This window comes from Lissotriton helveticus, chromosome 7 (genome assembly GCF_964261635.1).
Source record: "Lissotriton helveticus chromosome 7, aLisHel1.1, whole genome shotgun sequence".
Taxonomy (NCBI): domain Eukaryota; kingdom Metazoa; phylum Chordata; class Amphibia; order Caudata; family Salamandridae; genus Lissotriton; species Lissotriton helveticus.
The window spans coordinates 1,800,244,419-1,800,263,065 of record NC_136068.1 but is presented as its reverse complement, the minus strand read 5'-3'; positions in this window follow the sequence as shown (position 1 = coordinate 1,800,263,065).

The window sequence follows — 18,647 nt, the reverse complement described above, 5'->3', positions numbered from 1 at the left end:
TTCTCTGCTTCCCTTCTGATGATTCCTTGGGGAAGTTTCCATCTGTGTTTATTACTCTCTCAGGTCTTTTCCCACTGGTTCTGTGTTCTCTGGCTTTCCCTCCGGGTTTTCGGGTGATGGCGCTGGTGGCGGAGATCTAGGATTGGTGGTTGCTCGTGGTGTTTCTTTTCCATGTTGTAATTTCCAACGTTGTGTCAATAGGTGCGCCCCCTGCTAGGTGGGGATTCCTGATCTGTCGGATTTGTCTGCTCCAGCGATGTGGTCATGAGTCCAGCCTGCCTGTTCTTCCTGCTCCTGGGGGTTGGGGGATGTCCAGTTGGACCTCCTTGCATTTGCCCCTCTCGTGTTGCGGTGTCATATTTGGGTATGATCAGCCTCCATCGTGGTTTGTACCTACCTGGGTGTTATCCCTGCGTTCGTCTGCTTCTGGTCCTTTGTTTCTGGGATGTTCTGCTGCGCTGGTTTTTGTTTGCGCTTTCTTTCCCCTTGAAGGTGTACTGAATGGCGGGATGGTTTTGTTTGGAGTTTTCCCTCAATGTGGTTTTTTCCTTGCTGGTGTCTGTGGTTCTATGTTTGCTACGTGGTCTGGTTTTTGGGGTTCGCCTCCATGATATATCCCTGATTTTGCTTGCTTCTTCCTTGCCTGCCTGCTTGGTGGGTGGTCACTATGTCTATAGTTTGCCATATGGGTCTGTTGTATGTGTTTCCACCAGTTCCCTTGCTTCTCTGTGGGTTACGGATGATCGGATTGGTTGGGACCCTTGTGCTTTTGGTGGTTCCAGGATGGCGGGGATTCCCTTGGTCTCCCCTCTTTTTAGCCTTGTCTGTCTGGCCCCACAGGATGCTTTCTGGTTGTCTGTGCCCGCTTCTGGGTTCTCGGGCTCCAGGCAACATGTTTTAGCCGTTGTCCCTTCGGACATGATTGTTGTTGGATTGGCCCTGACACCTGGATGGTGTACTCTGAGTTGGGCTGTTTTGTGTCAGCTTTCCTGCCATCCTGCCTTGCCTGCTTCTGCTCCACATTGGGTTGCTTTTAGTGCTTGATGTCCTCGAATAGGTTTGGTGGTTTACGATGTTGCACCCTTGCGATTGCTGGTTTGCTATGGTCCGCTGGTTGAAGTTGGCCTCCTCTTTTCGGGCTCTGTGTGAGGTTCTTAGGGGCATTTGGATGTGCTTGTGTTGGTTCTCTGATGACCCGTATGTCCCACTTTTTGGTCTCTTTTGGGAAGTGGCACCCCTGGGCTTTCGGTGGCGGCACCACTTTGGATTTTTTGCCTTTGGGGTTCTTTGTTTGGCAAGGGGAGCGGTTTGGTCCACTAGAACCTGTTGCACTGTTGTTACTGGCCCTTGAGGTGTTTTTTTGGGGTGCCTTCTTGTCTGCCTGATGAGTTGGTGTGTTGGGTTCTCTTCTGGTGTTTGGACCTTATTTTTGCATTTTCGGCTGCTGGGTTAGTATGTGGCTCCCCTACACTTTGTTCCAGTTGTTGCCTCTTTTTTCCATGGGTGTGCAGTGGCTGTGTTCCCTGTGTTTATTTTTGTCCTGTTCTTCTCTCAGGAGTCGGGGTTTTCTATTGGAAATTTTTTTGGGTGTGATTGTTTTGCCTAGCCCGGATGGTGCTGTTCTGGTTGGTGGTAGTCTTTGTGCTTTTTGGCCCAGTGTTGTTTGGGTTGTTTTCCTCAGACTTCGCTCTTGGGGTGAATTATGCAGTCTCTTTTGTTGGACTTCTGCTTCCATGGGCCACAATGTGGTCCGTTTCAGTGATGGTCTGCTGATTTTGTGGCTGCTTCGTGGCTTGCAGTCTTGGGGTTGTCCGTGGTGGGTGTCTGTGTTGCGGCCCTGTGGACGTCTCCTCCTACCTTTTGGTCCTCTTACTACTGGAGGTTGGTGGTGGTGCATCTCTGTTGTTTGCTGTTCAGTTCAACACTATATTTTGGTATTGTGTTTCTGTGTGGGAATGTTTTGTTCTCTTTTTGGATTGCACAGTGTTCTACAGTTTCTTCCTTTGGTTTCTGAGTCCTAGTCTTACTCTCCACAGTATAGTTTCCCTCCCCCTCCCTGCCCTGCCGTGTATGGCTTTATATTTTCACGTTTGCGGCTTTGGTGACAAGATGTGCTGAGCGTAGATTCCCCCTTGTAAGAGGAACAGCATGTCAGCCTAATGACGTGCTTATTCCTGCCATAAACAGCCGAGAGGGGAGCGGCCAAACTCACCCCCTTTGCCATACACCTCTTTCAACTCTGTGGGGGCCAGCTGCATTGCTGAACTGCCGTACCGCCGTGAAGGCAATGGCCAGGCGGTAGGCGGTAGGACTTCAACACCCAGAAGGCCCTGCAAGGACGCGGGAGAGACACGTCATCGGAGGGCGCCTGAAGCCTGCATAACAAGCGCACCACCTACACACCGCGAGACGAGCGCGGGCGTGACTGGACGAAGCCCGGGCCAAGGGCGGGCCCGTCCTGCACCCGTCATTGCCAGGAAGAGGCAGGGCAGGGCCACCCCGTTCATCTACTATTAAGGTACTATTGTTCCTGTTCCGTGCCATTTGATATTTTTTATTGCCGGCCAGTGGAGGTGCTATTTGGAGTGCTGCAAACCTAGACCGATCCTCGCCATGCTGGGTGATTCGTGAAGTTCCCATTCCATACTAAACTTGTCCTTATAAACTTTATTGGGCTATAGACTTTGTTCGGGGTGCCTGGACTTCGCAATGCGCACTTTAAGGTTATTCCTCCGCTCAACTGTCTTTTATTAGATGCTGTTGTCTATTTTATATATGCACTTTTGAGGATTGCATCACTGACTTTGAGGAGTTCTTGTTCGAAGTCATTTTAGTATATTATGTTTTGGTCTTGAAATGTATATTTGCACATTATCGGTTGCACTTTGCACTGTGAAGGTTACATTAAGTAATTGCCCAATTTTTGCAGATCTGTATTTCTTGAGGGATTGGTGTATCTTTTACAGGGTGCCCAAAGATCAATAGTAATGAGTAAGCTGAAAGTAAAAGTGGGGAATAATGTGGTCGGCACGTTAGATGCCTTCATTCTGATAGGACAGAATCTGCCCTCATTCATAAAATACAATTGACCGAACAAAGGTTATCTCTTGACCCCCAATCCCCATTAAGTAGACTTTCCCTAACCCCTATTTTTCCAGACTCTTCGTCGGCATTAAATCATGGCGTTCCCACAGTCAGACAGAGTCCATCTCCACCTGCTCCCTCAGCAATATTGATAAATTATGGTTCTTGTTCCTCTAAGGAGCATGAACCCACTCCTGTGAAAATTAAGGTGACTACCAGAGGGCAGACGGCCAAGCTTAAATCAGTCTGTTATAATGATTCATCCACTACAAAAAGAAAGGGCCAAGGGTGCACACAATTAAAACCTGCTCAGGGATCTCTTGGAGGGGCTTTTTTATCTGTTCTCTCCCAAGTAATGATAATGAGGGTAACTTAACTGTTACGAACCCGACCATGGCAGGGCAACCAATTGATAGTTCTCAGGAGGGGAATTTTTGGATAAGATTAGAAACTGTGTTATCCACCCTATTAGACCCCATATTTAAAAACATAAGTATGATAGAAGCTAGGGTAGCTCAAATAGAGGGGACCACTCGCTGTAATCCTTTAGTCATCCCAGCAGTGAGTCCATCCAATAACCCAGTTGACACGGTCATGAGGGGTAAAAGAGTTGTGCGCGAGGGGCTGGAGGGTGGGTCTACGGAAAGGCTTGTAGATAATAGCGTTGCAAGCACTAGGCCTAGAGGCCCAGATACCAGGGCTATTCCCTGCCAGCCCCTCAGTAGAGCAGGATTATCTGGGCCCCACAGGGAAAGGGGCACGGAGGGTAGGGACCACCAATCATTGAGCCTTCTGACCATTGACCTTCCACCTGAATCTACCCCATATGTAGTGGTATTGGGGAATGTACCTCCCTTCCCACTGGGGCAAAGGAAGATTTTGCGCACCTACAAAACAAACTAACCCATTAGTTCTCACACAATACCCCAATGGGCCATCGTGTATCCAAAAACATCTCAATGGTACGTAGGGTTAGCTGGAAAGGGACCTCACGCAAATCAGATAGTGGAGACTGTGTGTTTGTTAATTTTGATAACCCCTTTACTGCTGGGCGGATTTTATCTAGGGACATTAGTCTCACCCCACTAACTGGATCTGCTATCAAGGCATTACCCGTGGGCTATTTCTACAAGCCAGCTCCCCTTAGGGAAAGGCCGGAGCATGGTCATAGGGCATACCAACTAGGAGGTTGGTTAAATAAACAAGCTCCCTGGCAACTGCCTTCTGCCCCAGCCCATTATGCTCCTGAATCAGATGGACCGCTATATAGCACCCAACCATTGGTGCTAGACAACAGATTTGCTGCCCTATCTGGGCTGGAGAACTGTGATTGACTGCAGGCTTCTGTACCGACTGGACCAAATCCAGCTAGAACACCCCAGATTTTAAGTGCTAAGGCATGAAGCTTGTAGATGTGAGGCCCAATAATGTTTTATCTTGGAATATTGCGGGGCTGGCTAACAAATTCCAAGATCCACGGTGGGTACATTATGTGAAGCAATACACCGTAATTAGTCTACAAGAAACATGGTCGGTGGATTGCAATCTTTTCCTAGAAGGCTATAAGGCATTTTTTGTACCAGCCACCCCATCGGTGAGTGGAAGACCAAGGGATGGTTTAGTTACTTATATTTACGTGGCCATTGATTGCAAGATGCAGGTGATCCCATCTCCATATCGGGGAATATTTGTCATTGTCTGCAGCCAGGGGGGATTCTAGATGGGGTATTCTCAATTTTTATAACTCGGTAGCTTGCCCGCAAGAGGAGTGTAATATCACTCATTTGAGAGGCTTTATAAAAAACTCCATGGGATCTGGATCCTATAACCTTCTGGTCTCTGGTGATTTTAATATACACCCCTGTGGCAACCCTTCAACATCCTGTATTTCAGAGTTGGGATGCCCTCGGGTGTCGGGTTTTCACTTTGAACACCACCCTCAAGGGGAACTGCTGAATAATATGCTGAATGAATTATATATGGTGGTTATGATGTCCTTATCTGACCCATTAACCAAGTTCCCTGTACTGACATTTAAAGGAAACGTAAGAGGATCTTTCATTGATTTTATTCTAATGTCTGCATCGTTGCAATCCTTTTTTTAATGGTTTTAACATTTCAGAAAGTGAATTCAGTGACCATAATCCTGTAACAGTTAATATGTCGGGGCCTTTAGCAATAAAAATGGGTAAGGTCCCCAATAGAGGTACTTTGAAACCGACGGATGGAAAGCGTAGATTAAAGTGGTCACAAGTATCTCCTGATAGTTTTTATAACAATCTGAAATTATCCTGTGCCCCCGAACTGGAATCATGCACATCTGGGTGGTCTACTCCCAATAAGATTCTTGGGGCATATGAAGCATTAGCGCAAAAAGTAGGGGAACTGGTAAGTGTCCCGGCTAGTGGCACCGCTGCACAGGGCCCTAGATGGTCTGACTCACACTGCTCCAAATCAGCTAAGCAGCTGGGGGTAGCACTATCAGCCAAACCAAGAAATCAACCCGAGGTCCGTGCATGTCGTACAGAATATAAGATAGCCCTGGCCAAACGTAAGGAAGTCCTGAAAGACGATGCATGGAATGAGCTGATTGACTCCAGTACTCTGAGGAACAGCTCAAGGTTTTGGAGCATTGTGAATGGACCCTTGTTTGACAAAGAAGGGAGGCGGCTTGGTGGCTCACATAACAGAGGAGGAGTGGGTTCTGCGCTTCAAAACCATGTTTTATTGCCCGCTTGATCTGAACTATAGTGGACCCCGGAACAGGAAGGATGCTGTGATCAGCTTTGAAAGGAGCGAGAGCTTGGAAGGGATTTCTGGGCTAACTATCAACAAAGCCCCGGGCCCAGATGGGATCCCCCCTGATCTATTTAAGTCAGACCCTTTGTTTTGGGCCCCGATTTTAGAGTCTCTATTTAATGCTGCGGCTAAGATTGGGTGTCCTCAGTCCTGGGTTTCTTCCACTATAGTACCAGTTTTTAAAAAGGGCAACAGAAATAGCACTCACTGCTATAGACCCATTTCACTTAGTGACTCAATGGTCAAAGTGATGGGTAGGTCCTCTTACAAAGATTAACTACATGGGCCGATGAGAATAGGATTATGTTAGTCGCCCTGTACGGCATTCGGCCAGGGCGTTCCACTATTGCCCAGTGTCTCAATCTGTACATGATATTAAGAAAATACACTGTTGTGCATTCCGGATCCATCCACCTTGCCTTCATGGATCTGTCATCCGCTTTTGACTGTGTCAACAGGGCAAAGCTGTGGCAGTCCATGGAGACAATGGGGGTGGAAGATAGCATTGTTAACCTTCTTGAGGACCTGCACTCATCGACCACAGCCAATGTCAGGTTCTCACAGGATTTGCGGGTCACTAAGGACATTGAGATTAAGAAAGGAGTCTGGCAAGGCTGTATTCTGGTGCCATTTTTATTTAATTTTTATATCAATGAATTAGAAAGAGTGCTGCTGGCAACCGGAGCTGATTTCACTTATGTAGGACGGCGAGGCATTCCTGTGTTGCTTTACACAGATGACGCCGTCCTAATTTCCAGAACTGAATTGAGTTTACAAACCCTTTTAACTGCTTTCCTGGGATTTATGACAGATCGGGACTTGACTATTAGCAACTTGAAGTCCTATGTCATGAAAGTAGGGAAACACACGAAAAGAGGTTTTCAGTTTAGATTCGGTAATGATAACATTTTTCGCACAATTGTTTTCTCTTATCTTGGGGTCTTATTTGACGATCAACTAAAATGGGACCCCTTGATTCAGAGGAAAAAAGGGGATCTGGCCAGGGTTAATACAGCAATTTAAAATTTTGCCTCCTAAGTGTGGAAGAAACCGACAGGAGCCATGTTACAAATTTACTAAGCTGGGGGCCTCATTTATGAAAAGTGGTGCATTGCTGCGTGAAAACAGCGATGTGTCACTTTTCATTGCGCCCTCCTTGCGACACCAATGATGCCTCACATTTACAGTATGACGCATCATTTTTATTTTTTTTTTTTAAATAATTTTTATTGTAGACATACCTGTACAGACCAATAAACGAATAGCAGTAGCAACCTAAATGTCAGCAGATATACAGTACATTTCGTCAATCATTACACAGCCTTCCGGCCCACAACCCGGGGGTTGGGCGGCGGTAAAGTATCTGCACTTCCATGCCTGACGTTCCGTAGAGAGGAGTGGTTAGTGTCCGGATTAAGTGTATGCCTACTTTTATTATCCTACCAAACTACGCGCTGAACCCCAACTCCCCCCCTAAACACCCCCCCCCCTCCCACCCCGACCCGCACACCATCCCCCGCCTAAGGCTTCGTTAATACTAACCCTGGGATGCTAGCCTCATGCTCCCCGTATCCCTGCCGTTCCTGGGGCCTCAACTCAGTATGACGCATCATGTCGCAAGGAGTTACAGATACGTCAGTATTTCTGATGTATCTGTATGCGCAAAAGTGACGCATTGCCGGAGTGTGCCACAAAAGTGACGCAACTCCAGCAATGTGTCCTTTCACATGGGGCAAGCCCCATGTGAATGGGCCTGCATCAGTGTGAGGCAGGCGTAAGATTTTGATGCATTTCAGTCCTAGAAGTGGCGCAGTGAAATCTCATAGATTTCACTGTGTCACTTCCATGACCCTTACTTGCGTCAATACGCCCCCCCCCCCTTGCATACATTATACCTGGCGCAGGTATCATGTGGCACAGGGGTTTACAATGTGACACATCTACCTAGATGCGTCACTTTGTAAATATGGCGCAACAAGGTGCATTTTTGTACGCCACTGGTGTGTCACAAACAGTGACGCACCATCGGCATGAAAGTGACGCACAGCCTCATAAATGAGGCCCTAAAAGTTTAGCCATAGCCACTAATGGTAGCGAGATCTGGGGGCACTCGCTTACAGAACCCCTCCAGGTCGTGGAGAATGAGTTTTTAAAAAGATTATTGTGTGTCCCACAAGGAACCTCAAACATGGTTGTACATGAGGAACTGGGGATTTCCTACCTGAGTGACACTCTTGCTCTGCGCTCTTTGACCTTTTGGTTAAAGTGCTGGCTAAATGAAGATCAAATCCTTACTAAAATGATTCTAAAAGAGTGTCTGTCCTTAGATAATATGGCTCGAATCCCCTGGCTTAACTATATCAAAAGAGGGTTTGAATGGATTGGGCGGGACGTTTTATTCTCTAAGCCAGATACCATTGAAAAAAAAGGATGTGGAATCAACCAAGACAGCCTTTCTGAATCTAAGGCGATTAGACCGGGAGGCAGAAGAGGCGTGGAAAACGAGTGTCGTTGTATACCTCCCTCTACAAACAATGCCTCTGCCAGAGCCGTATCTTATGGGCTACTTTACGACACACAAGAAATTTCTTTTGACAAGGTTCCGGATGAATTTTTTCCATTTCCTGTTGGCAAGTCCCAAGGGGGCTTCAAGAGGCCAAGTGCTAGCTTCCTGTGGCTGTGACGGATAGTCTCCACAGGACTTGCTGCACTTCATTTTTTTTGTAGCCTGTATGCAGTCCCCAGGAGGCATTTTTTAGTTCCTATTTTAAAGAAATATAATTTTAACCAAGTCAGACGAGCACTCATGTATCTTGAATTGTTGTTGGATGACTATATCTTTTTATTGTAGGCTTTTTAAAAGCATCTTTGAGATCTAGGCACTTTATGGATATATAGCCCATTTTCTAAGATATGTCTACAGATGTTATACGGTGTAGAAATGGAGCTAGTTTCTCTTTTTATTATGTTAATAATTAATTGTTTTTATGTATGTATTTGTGTCATTTTTATGGTTTTGTAATTACAAACCGAATAAAGTTATTGACTGACTGACTGGCATGTCAGCCATATTGGAGGGATGGCAGGGTAGTATGCTAACTTTAGACTTTGAAGTTTCTGTGGAAGGCTATAACTTATTATGTAATTACTGTGGCGAGGAAGACTAGGACTCAGAGTAATGAAGATTACCACTGAATAACCGGGTCATTTCTTCTCCACTAAGCAGACATGCCTTACATTTCTGTCCTTGGGAGTGTATATATTTACAGGCTGCAAACCTTATTTACTATACCATGCCGTGCTTCTCCTCCAGAGACCCCCGTTCTTCTACAGCCCCATTCTGTTGCCTGTACATCCATTCCTTTGTAAGCCACCAGAATTCACTGTAAATTGTTCGTCATTGTTGCCTTGCAGTTTCTTTAACACACACTCTGTTTATGTTCCTATGTTTCGCTCAAGTCATCCATCTCCTTTTGCACTCGATCCCCATGCTGTAGCTTCCGGCTCCATTGCTCATTTCCCATAAGCCTTAATGGCTTTGTTTTTTGATTGTTTTTAAGAAATAACAAAAAAAAAATACTATTTACCGATGCATGTGCTTAGGTATTTCATGTATTTTTTAACACAGTCCCCCTTACATCTGGTAGCAGGGGAAGGGCACCAAACCTAGGCATCTGCTTTTGGAACATCAACGGTCTAACCGCAAAAATGGACGACCCAGCTTTCCAGCACTACATCTCCCTCTTTGACATAATAACGCTTCAAGAAACTTGGCTCAAGGCCCCACAGCACATCAAGGGCTACACATGCTTTACCACACCAGCCGTAAGGACCAGTAGATTTGGCCATCACTAGGAGGACTGGCCACCTACGTCTCGACTACAACAATAGCTTCAGCAACCCTTATGGACTCATTTTCAAGCACAACACTAACAGTTAAAATAAGACTTGTCCTTGAGAAGAAAGAAGAGGAGGTATGTATGATCGACTCATACATCCATCCAAAAAGTAAAGCAAAAGACTCATCCAAAATTACCAATATACTGGCTGAGTACGCTACCCAGATGGAAAATCCACTCTTCCTTCTGACAGGGGACCTAATCAAGACCTATTTGGCTCGTCAGACGGACAGGAGGCACTGGCTCTAAACAGAATATATAACATACCGCCACAAAGCGTCCCACCAGATAGGAAAAAACACCGCAACTACCGCTTTCTTTATGACCTAGAACATCAAAACCTTCGGGCATTGAATGGAAGATCTTCGACAGATTTTCCTCCAGTAAAATTTTTTTACTCGACTACTACGAGCTCCATTCTGGACTACACTTTCGCAAGTCTTGCGCTATTTCCATACATCTCAGGGTTTAGAATGGGGGATAAGGGTGACAGCGGCCACCGCCCCCAGGAATGCCACATAACATCAAATACGCCAACATTAATCAGGCCAGACACAGCTATTGGGCCGATTTACTCCTCGAATCAAACAAGCATTGGAAATGCAATAGGGCTCGCATTAGGAAAGTTTGAGCTATTGGTCTTATAAATGATTTTTTTAAATGTATGTGTTATTTTTTAAAATAGCTAAATTAATAGCTTTGTCATTTACAATGCCAATAGTTATAACTTTAGCAAATGTGACACCTATAGCATTTGTAATGCAACATGTTTTGTATTTACGTGACTTAGATGTATTGATATGGCAAATAACAATGGCTTTTAATTTTTTTAATAATTAATACTTAAATAATGTATTTAATTTGTAATGGCAATAGCTTAAACTTTTGTAAATAACTTGTGTTAAGATTATGTTCAGTGTTTTTTATTGTGACGAAAATCCAAGAACAGACGTGAAATATTAACATCTTTTTGTGATTTGTAATAAAGCGTGAAAGCTTGAAAACAGCTTGAAACATTGAAAGAACATATATGAACCAGTGATGCTATGGTTGTGCTGAGTGATGCTGTGGTTGTGCTGAGTGATGCTGCGGTGGTGCTGAGTGATGCTGTGGTTGCGATGAGTGATGCTGTGGTTGCGCTGAGTGGTGTGTGCATCGGTGGAGCTTAGTGGGTGCATTAGTGGAGCTGTGTGGTGGGTGCATTGGTGGAGCTTAGTTGGAGCATCGGTGGAGCTGTGTGGTGGGTGCCTCGGCGGAGCTGTGTGGTGGGTGCATTGGCGTAGCTGTGTGGTGGGTGCATCAGTGGAGCTGTGTGGTGGGTGCTTCGGTGGAGCTGTGTGGTGGGTGCATCTGTGGAGCTGTGTGGTGGGTGCATCTGTGGAGCTGTGTGGTGGGTGCCTCGGTAGAGCTGTGTGGTGGGTGCATCGGTGGAGCTGTGTGGTGGGTGCCTTGGTGGAGCTGTATGGTGGGTGCCTCGGTGGAGCTGTGTGGTGGGTGCATCGGTGGAGCTGTGTGATGGGTGCATCGGTGGAGCTGTGTCGGTGGAGCTGTGTGGTGGGTGCATCAGTGGAGCTGGGTGGTGGGTGCATCGGAGGAGCTGTGTCGGTGGAGCTGTGTGGTGGCTGCATTGGTGAAGCTGTGTGGTGGGTGCATCGGTGGAGCTGTGTGGTGAGTGTATCGGTGGAGCTGTGTGGTGGGTGCCTCGGTGGAGCTGTGTGGTGGGTGCATCGGTGGAGCTGTGTGGTGGGTGCATCGGTGGAGCTGTGAGGTGGAGCTGTGTGGTGGGTGCATCGGTGGAGCTGTGTGGTGGGTGCATTGGTGGAGCTGTGTGGTGGGTGCATTGGTGGAGCTGTGTGGTGGGTGCATCGGTGGAGCTGTGTGGTGGGTGCCTCGGTGGAGCTGTGTGGTGGGTGCATCGGTGAAGCTGTGTGGTGGGTGCATCGTGGAGCTTAGTGGGTGCATTGGTGGAGCTGTGTGGTGGGTGCATTGGTGGAGCTTAGTTGGAGCATCGGTGGAGCTGTGTGGTGGGTGCATCGGTGGAGCTGTGTGGTGGGTGCATCAGTGGAGCTGTGTGGTGGGTGCATCGGTGGAGCTGTGTCAGTGGAGCTGTGTGATGGGTGCATCGGTGGAGCTGGGTCGTGAGTGCATTGGTGGAGCTGTGTAGGTGGAGCTGTGTGGTGGGTGCCTCGGTGGAGCTGTGTGGTGGGTGCATCGGTGGAGCTGTGTGATGGGTGCATCAGTGGAGCTGTGTGGTGGGTGCATCGGTGGAGCTGTGTCGGTGGAGCTGTGTGGTGGCTGCATTGGTGGAGCTGTGTGGTGGGTGCATCGGTGGAGCTGTATGGTGGCTGCCTCGTTGGTGCTGTGTGGTGGGTGCATCGGTGGAGCTGTGTGGTGGGTGCATCGGTGGAGCTGTGACAGTGGAGCTGTGTGATGGGTGCATCGGTGGAGCTGTGTGATGGGTGCATCGGTGGAGCTGTGTGGTGGGTGCATTGATGGAACTTAGTTTGAGCATCGGTGGAGCTGTGTGGTGGGTGCATCGGTGGAGCTGTGTGGTGGGTGCCTCAGCGGAGCTGTGTGGTGGGTGCATCGGCGGAGCTGTGTGGTGGGTGCATCGGTGGAGCTCTGTGGTGGGTGCATCAGTGGAGCTGTGTGGTGGGTGCATCGGTGGAGCTGTGTTGGTGGAGCTGTGTGGTTGTTGCATCAGTGGAGCTGGGTGGTGGGTGCATCGGTGGAGCTGTGTCGGTGGAGCTGTATGGTGGGTACATCGGTGGAGCTGGGTGGTAGGTGCATCAGTGGAGCTGTGTGGTGGGTGCATCGGTGGAGCTGGGTTGCGGGTGCATCTGTGGAGCTGTGTGGTGGGTGCATCTCTGGAGCTGTGTGGTGGGTGCATCGGTGGAGCTGGGTGGTGGGTGCATCTCTGGAGCTGTGTGGTGGGTGCATCTGTGGAGCTGTGTGGTGGGTGCATCTGTGGAGCTGTGTGGTGGGAGCCTCGGTGGAGCTATGTGGTTGGTGGATCGGTGGAGCTGTGTGGTGGGTGCATCAGTGGAGCTGTGTTGTGGGTGCCTCGGTGGAGCTGTGTGGTGGGTGCATCGGTGGAGCTGTGTGGTAGGTGCATCGGTGGAGCTGTGTCGTGGAGCTGTGTGGTGGCTGCATCGGTGGAGCTGTGTTTTGGGTGCATCGGTGGAGCTGTATGGTGGGGGCCTCGGTGGAGCTGTGTGGTGGGTGCATCGGTGGAGCTGAGTGGTGGGTGCATCGGTGGAGCTGTGATGGTGGAGCTGTGTGGTGGCTGCATCGGTGGAGCTGTGTGGTGGGTGCATCGGAGGAGCTGTGTGGTGGGTGCATTGGTGGAGTTTAGTTGGAGACTCGATGGAGCTGTGTGGTGGGTGCATCGGTGGAGCTGTGTGGTGGGTGCATCGGTGGAGCTGTGTGGTGGGTGCCTCGGCAGGGCTGTGTGGTGGGTGCATCGGCGGAGCTGTGTGGTGGGTGCATCGGTGGAGCTGTGTGGTGGGTGCATCTGTGGAGCTGTGTGGTGGGTGCATCTGTGGAGCTGTGTGGTGGATGCCTCGGTGGAGCTGTGTTGTGGGTGCATTGGTGGAGCTGTGTGGTGGGTGCCATGCTGGAGCTGTATGGTGGGTGCCTCAGTGGAGCTGTGTGGTGGGTGCATCGGTGGAGCTGTGTGATGGGTGCTTTGGTGGAGCTGTGTCAGTGGAGCTGTGTGGTGGGTGCATCGGTGGAGCTGGGTGGTGGGTGCATTGGTGGAGCTGTGTCGGTGGAGCTGTGTGGTGGCTGCATCGGTGGAGCTGTGTAGTGGGTGCATCGGAGGAGCTGTTTGGTGGGTGCATCGGTGGAGCTGTGTGGTGGGTGCCTCGGTGGAGCTGTGTGGTGGGTGCATCGGTGGAGCTGTGTGGTGGGTGCATCGGTGGAGCTGTGTAGGTGGAGCTGTGTGGTGGGTGCATCGGTGGAGCTGTGTGGTGGGTGCATTGGTGGAGCTGTGTGGTGGGTGCATCGGTGGAGCTGTGTGGTGGGTGCCTCTGTGGAGCTCTGTGGTGGGTGCATCGGTGAAGCTGTGTGGTGGGTGCATCGGTGGAGCTTAGTGGGTGCATTGGTGGAGCTGTGTGGTGGGTGCATTGGTGGAGCTTAGTTGGAGCATCGGTGGAGCTGTGTCAGTGGAGCTGTGTGGTGGATGCATCGGTGGAGCTGGGTGTTGGGTGCATTGGTGGAGCTGTGTAGGTGGAGCTGTGTGGTGGGTGCATCGGTGGAGCTGGGTGGTGGGTGCATCGGTGGAGCTGTGTGGTGGGTGCATCAGTGGAGCTTAATGGGTGCATTGGTGGAGCTGTGTGGTGGGTGCATCGGTGGAGCTTAGTTGGTGCATCGGTGGAGCTGTGTGGTGGGTGCATCCGTAGAGCTGCGTGGTGGGTGCATCGGTTGAGCTGTGTGGTGGGTGCCTCGGCGGAGCTGTGTGGTGGGTGCATCGGTGGAGCTGTGTGGTGGGTGCATCGGTAGAGCTGTGTGGTTGGTGCCTCGGCAGAGCTGTGTGGTGGGTGCATCGGTAAAGCTGTGTGGTGGGTGCATCGGTGGAGCTGTGTGGTGGGTGCATCGGTGGAGCTGGGTGGTAGGTGCATCAGTGGAGCTGTGTGGTGGGTGCATCGGTGGAGCTGGGTGGCGGGTGCATCTGTGGAGCTGTGTGGTGGGTGCATCTCTGGAGCTGTGTGGTGGGTGCATCGGTGGAGCTGGGTGGTGGGTGCATCTCTGGAGCTGTGTGGTGGGTGCATCTGTGGAGCTGTGTGGTGGGTGCATCTGTGGAGCTGTGTGGTGGGAGCCTCGGTGGAGCTGTGTGGTGGGTGCATCGGTGGAGCTGTGTGGTGGGTGCATCGGTGGAGCTGTGTCGGTGGAGCTGTGTGGTGGCTGCATCGGTGGAGCTGTGTGGTGGGTGAATCGGTGGAGCTGTATGGTGGGTGCCTCGGTGGAGCTGTGTGGTGGATGCATCGGTGGAGCTGTGTGGTGGGTGCATCGGTGGAGCTGTGACGGTGGAGCTGTGTGGTGGCTGCATCGGTGGAGCTGTGTGGTGGGTGCATCGGTGGAGCTGTGTGGTGGGTGCATCGGTGGAGCTCTGTGGTGGGTGCATCAGTGGAGCTGTGTGGTGGGTGCATCGGTGGAGCTGTGTGGTTGTTGCATCAGTGGAGCTGGGTGGTGGATGCATCGGTGGAGCTGTGTCGGTGGAGCTGTGTGGTGGGTGCATCGGTGGAGCTGGGTGGTAGGTGCATCAGTGGAGCTGTGTGGTGGGTGCATCAGTGGAGCTGGGTGGCGGATGCATCTGTGGAGCTGTGTGGTGGGTGCATCTCTGGAGCTGTGTGGTGGGTGCATCCGTGGAGCTGGGTGGTGGGTGCATCTCTGGAGCTGTGTGGTTGGGGGATCGGTGGAGCTGTGTGGTGGGTGCATCGGTGGAGCTGGGTGGCGGGTGCATCTGTGGAGCTGTGTGGTGGGTGCATCTCTGGAGCTGTGTGGTGGGTGCATCGGTGGAGCTGGGTGGTGGGTGCATCTCTGGAGCTGTGTGGTGGGTGCATCGGTGGAGCTGTGTGGTGGGTGCATCAGTGGAGCTGTGTTGTGGGTGCCTCGGTGGAGCTGTGTGGTGGGTGCATCGGTGGAGCTGTGTGGTGGGTGCATCGGTGGAGCTGTGTCGGTGGAGCTGTGTGGTGGCTGCATCGGTGGAGCTGTGTGGTGGGTGCATCGGTGGAGCTGTATGGTGGGTGCCTCGGTGGAGCTGTGTGGTGGGTGCATCGGTGGAGCTGTGTGGTGGGTGCATCGGTGGAGCTGTGACGGTGGAGCTGTGTGGTGGCTGCATCGGTGGAGCTGTGTGGTGGGTGCATCGGTGGAGCTGTGTGGTGGGTGCATTGGTGGAGTTTAGTTGGAGCATCGATGGAGCTGTGTGGTGGGTGCATCGGTGGAGCTGTGTGGTGGGTGCCTCGGCGGAGCTGTGTGGTGAGTGCATCAGTGGAGCTGTGTGGTGGGTGCATCTGTGGAGCTGTGTGGTGGGTGCATCTGTGGAGCTGTGTCGTGGGTGCCTCGGTGGAGCTGTGTTGTGGGTGCATCGGTGGAGCTGTGTGGTGGGTGCCTTGCTGGAGCTGTATGTTGGGTGCCTCGGTGGAGCTGTGAGGTGGGTGCATCCGTGGAGCTGTGTGATGGGTGCTTTGGTGGAGCTGTGTCGGTGGAGCTGTGTGGTGGGTGCATCGGTGGAGCTGGGTGGTAGGTGCATCGGTGGAGCTGTGTCGGTGGAGCTGTGTGGTGGCTGCATCGGTGGAGCTGTGTAGTGGGTGCATCGGAGGAGCTGTTTGGTGGGTGCATCGTGGAGCTGTGTGGTGGGTGCCTCGGTGGAGCTGTGTGGTGGGTGCATCGGTGGAGCTGTGTGGTGGGTGCATCGGTGGAGCTGTGTAGGTGGAGCTGTGTGGTGGGTGCATCGGTGGAGCTGTGTGGTGGGTGCATTGGTGGAGCTGTGTGGTGGGTGCATCGGTGGAGCTGTGTGGTGGGTTCCTCTGTGGAGCTCTGTGGTGGGTGCATTGGTGAAGCTGTGTGGTGGGTGCATCGGTGGAGCTTAGTGGGTGCATTGGTGGAGCTGTGTGGTGGGTGCATTGGTGGAGCTTAGTTGGAGCATCGGTGGAGCTGTGTCGGTGGAGCTGTGTGGTGGGTGCATCGGTGGAGCTGGGTGTTGGGTGCATTGGTGGAGCTGTGTAGGTGGAGCTGTGTGGTGGGTGCATCGGTGGAGCTGGGTGGTGGGTGCATCGGTGGAGCTGTGTGGTGGGTGCATCGGTGGAGCTTAGTGGGTGCATTGGTGGAGCTGTGTGGTGGGTGCATCGGTGGAGCTTAGTTGGTGCATCGGTGGAGCTGTGTGGTGGGTGCATTCGTAGAGCTGCGTGGTGGGTGCATCGGTTGAGCTGTGTGGTGGGTGCTTCGGCGGAGCTGTGTGGTGGGTGCATCGGTGGAGCTGTGTCGGTGGAGCTGTGTGGTGGGTGCATCGGTGGAGCTGGGTGGTAGGTGCATCAGTGGAGCTGTGTGGTGGGTGCATCAGTGGAGCTGGGTGGCGGATGCATCTGTGGAGCTGTGTGGTGGGTGCATCTCTGGAGCTGTGTGGTGGGTGCATCCGTGGAGCTGGGTGGTGGGTGCATCTCTGGAGCTGTGTGGTTGGGGGATCGGTGGAGCTGTGTGGTGGGTGCATCGGTGGAGCTGGGTGGCGGGTGCATCTGTGGAGCTGTGTGGTGGGTGCATCTCTGGAGCTGTGTGGTGGGTGCATCGGTGGAGCTGGGTGGTGGGTGCATCTCTGGAGCTGTGTGGTGGGTGCATCGGTGGAGCTGTGTGGTGGGTGCATCAGTGGAGCTGTGTTGTGGGTGCCTCGGTGGAGCTGTGTGGTGGGTGCATCGGTGGAGCTGTGTGGTGGGTGCATCGGTGGAGCTGTGTCGGTGGAGCTGTGTGGTGGCTGCATCGGTGGAGCTGTGTGGTGGGTGAATCGGTGGAGCTGTATGGTGGGTGCCTCGGTGGAGCTGTGTGGTGGATGCATCGGTGGAGCTGTGTGGTGGGTGCATCGGTGGAGCTGTGACGGTGGAGCTGTGTGGTGGCTGCATCGGTGGAGCTGTGTGGTGGGTGCATCGGTGGAGCTGTGTGGTGGGTGCATCGGTGGAGCTCTGTGGTGGGTGCATCAGTGGAGCTGTGTGGTGGGTGCATCGGTGGAGCTGTGTGGTTGTTGCATCAGTGGAGCTGGGTGGTGGGTGCATCGGTGGAGCTGTGTCGGTGGAGCTGTGTGGTGGGTGCATCGGTGGAGCTGGGTGGTAGGTGCATCAGTGGAGCTGTGTGGTGGGTGCATCAGTGGAGCTGGGTGGCGGATGCATCTGTGGAGCTGTGTGGTGGGTGCATCTCTGGAGCTGTGTGGTGGGTACATCCGTGGAGCTGGGTGGTGGGTGCATCTCTGGAGCTGTGTGGTTGGGGGATCGGTGGAGCTGTGTGGTGGGTGCATCGGTGGAGCTGGGTGGCGGGTGCATCTGTGGAGCTGTGTGGTGGGTGCATCTCTGGAGCTGTGTGGTGGGTGCATCGGTGGAGCTGGGTGGTGGGTGCATCTCTGGAGCTGTGTGGTGGGTGCATCGGTGGAGCTGTGTGGTGGGTGCATCAGTGGAGCTGTGTTGTGGGTGCCTCGGTGGAGCTGTGTGGTGGGTGCATCGGTGGAGCTGTGTGGTGGGTGCATCGGTGGAGCTGTGTCGGTGGAGCTGTGTGGTGGCTGCATCGGTGGAGCTGTGTGGTGGGTGAATCGGTGGAGCTGTATGGTGGGTGCCTCGGTGGAGCTGTGTGGTGGATGCATCGGTGGAGCTGTGTGGTGGGTGCATCGGTGGAGCTGTGACGGTGGAGCTGTGTGGTGGCTGCATCGGTGGAGCTGTGTGGTGGGTGCATCGGTGGAGCTGTGTGGTGGGTGCATCGGTGGAGCTCTGTGGTGGGTGCATCAGTGGAGCTGTGTGGTGGGTGCATCGGTGGAGCTGTGTGGTTGTTGCATCAGTGGAGCTGGGTGGTGGGTGCATCGGTGGAGCTGTGTCGGTGGAGCTGTGTGGTGGGTGCATCGGTGGAGCTGGGTGGTAGGTGCATCAGTGGAGCTGTGTGGTGGGTGCATCAGTGGAGCTGGGTGGCGGATGCATCTGTGGAGCTGTGTGGTGGGTGCATCTCTGGAGCTGTGTGGTGGGTGCATCCGTGGAGCTGGGTGGTGGGTGCATCTCTGGAGCTGTGTGGTTGGGGGATCGGTGGAGCTGTGTGGTGGGTGCATCGGTGGAGCTGGGTGGCGGGTGCATCTGTGGAGCTGTGTGGTGGGTGCATCTCTGGAGCTGTGTGGTGGGT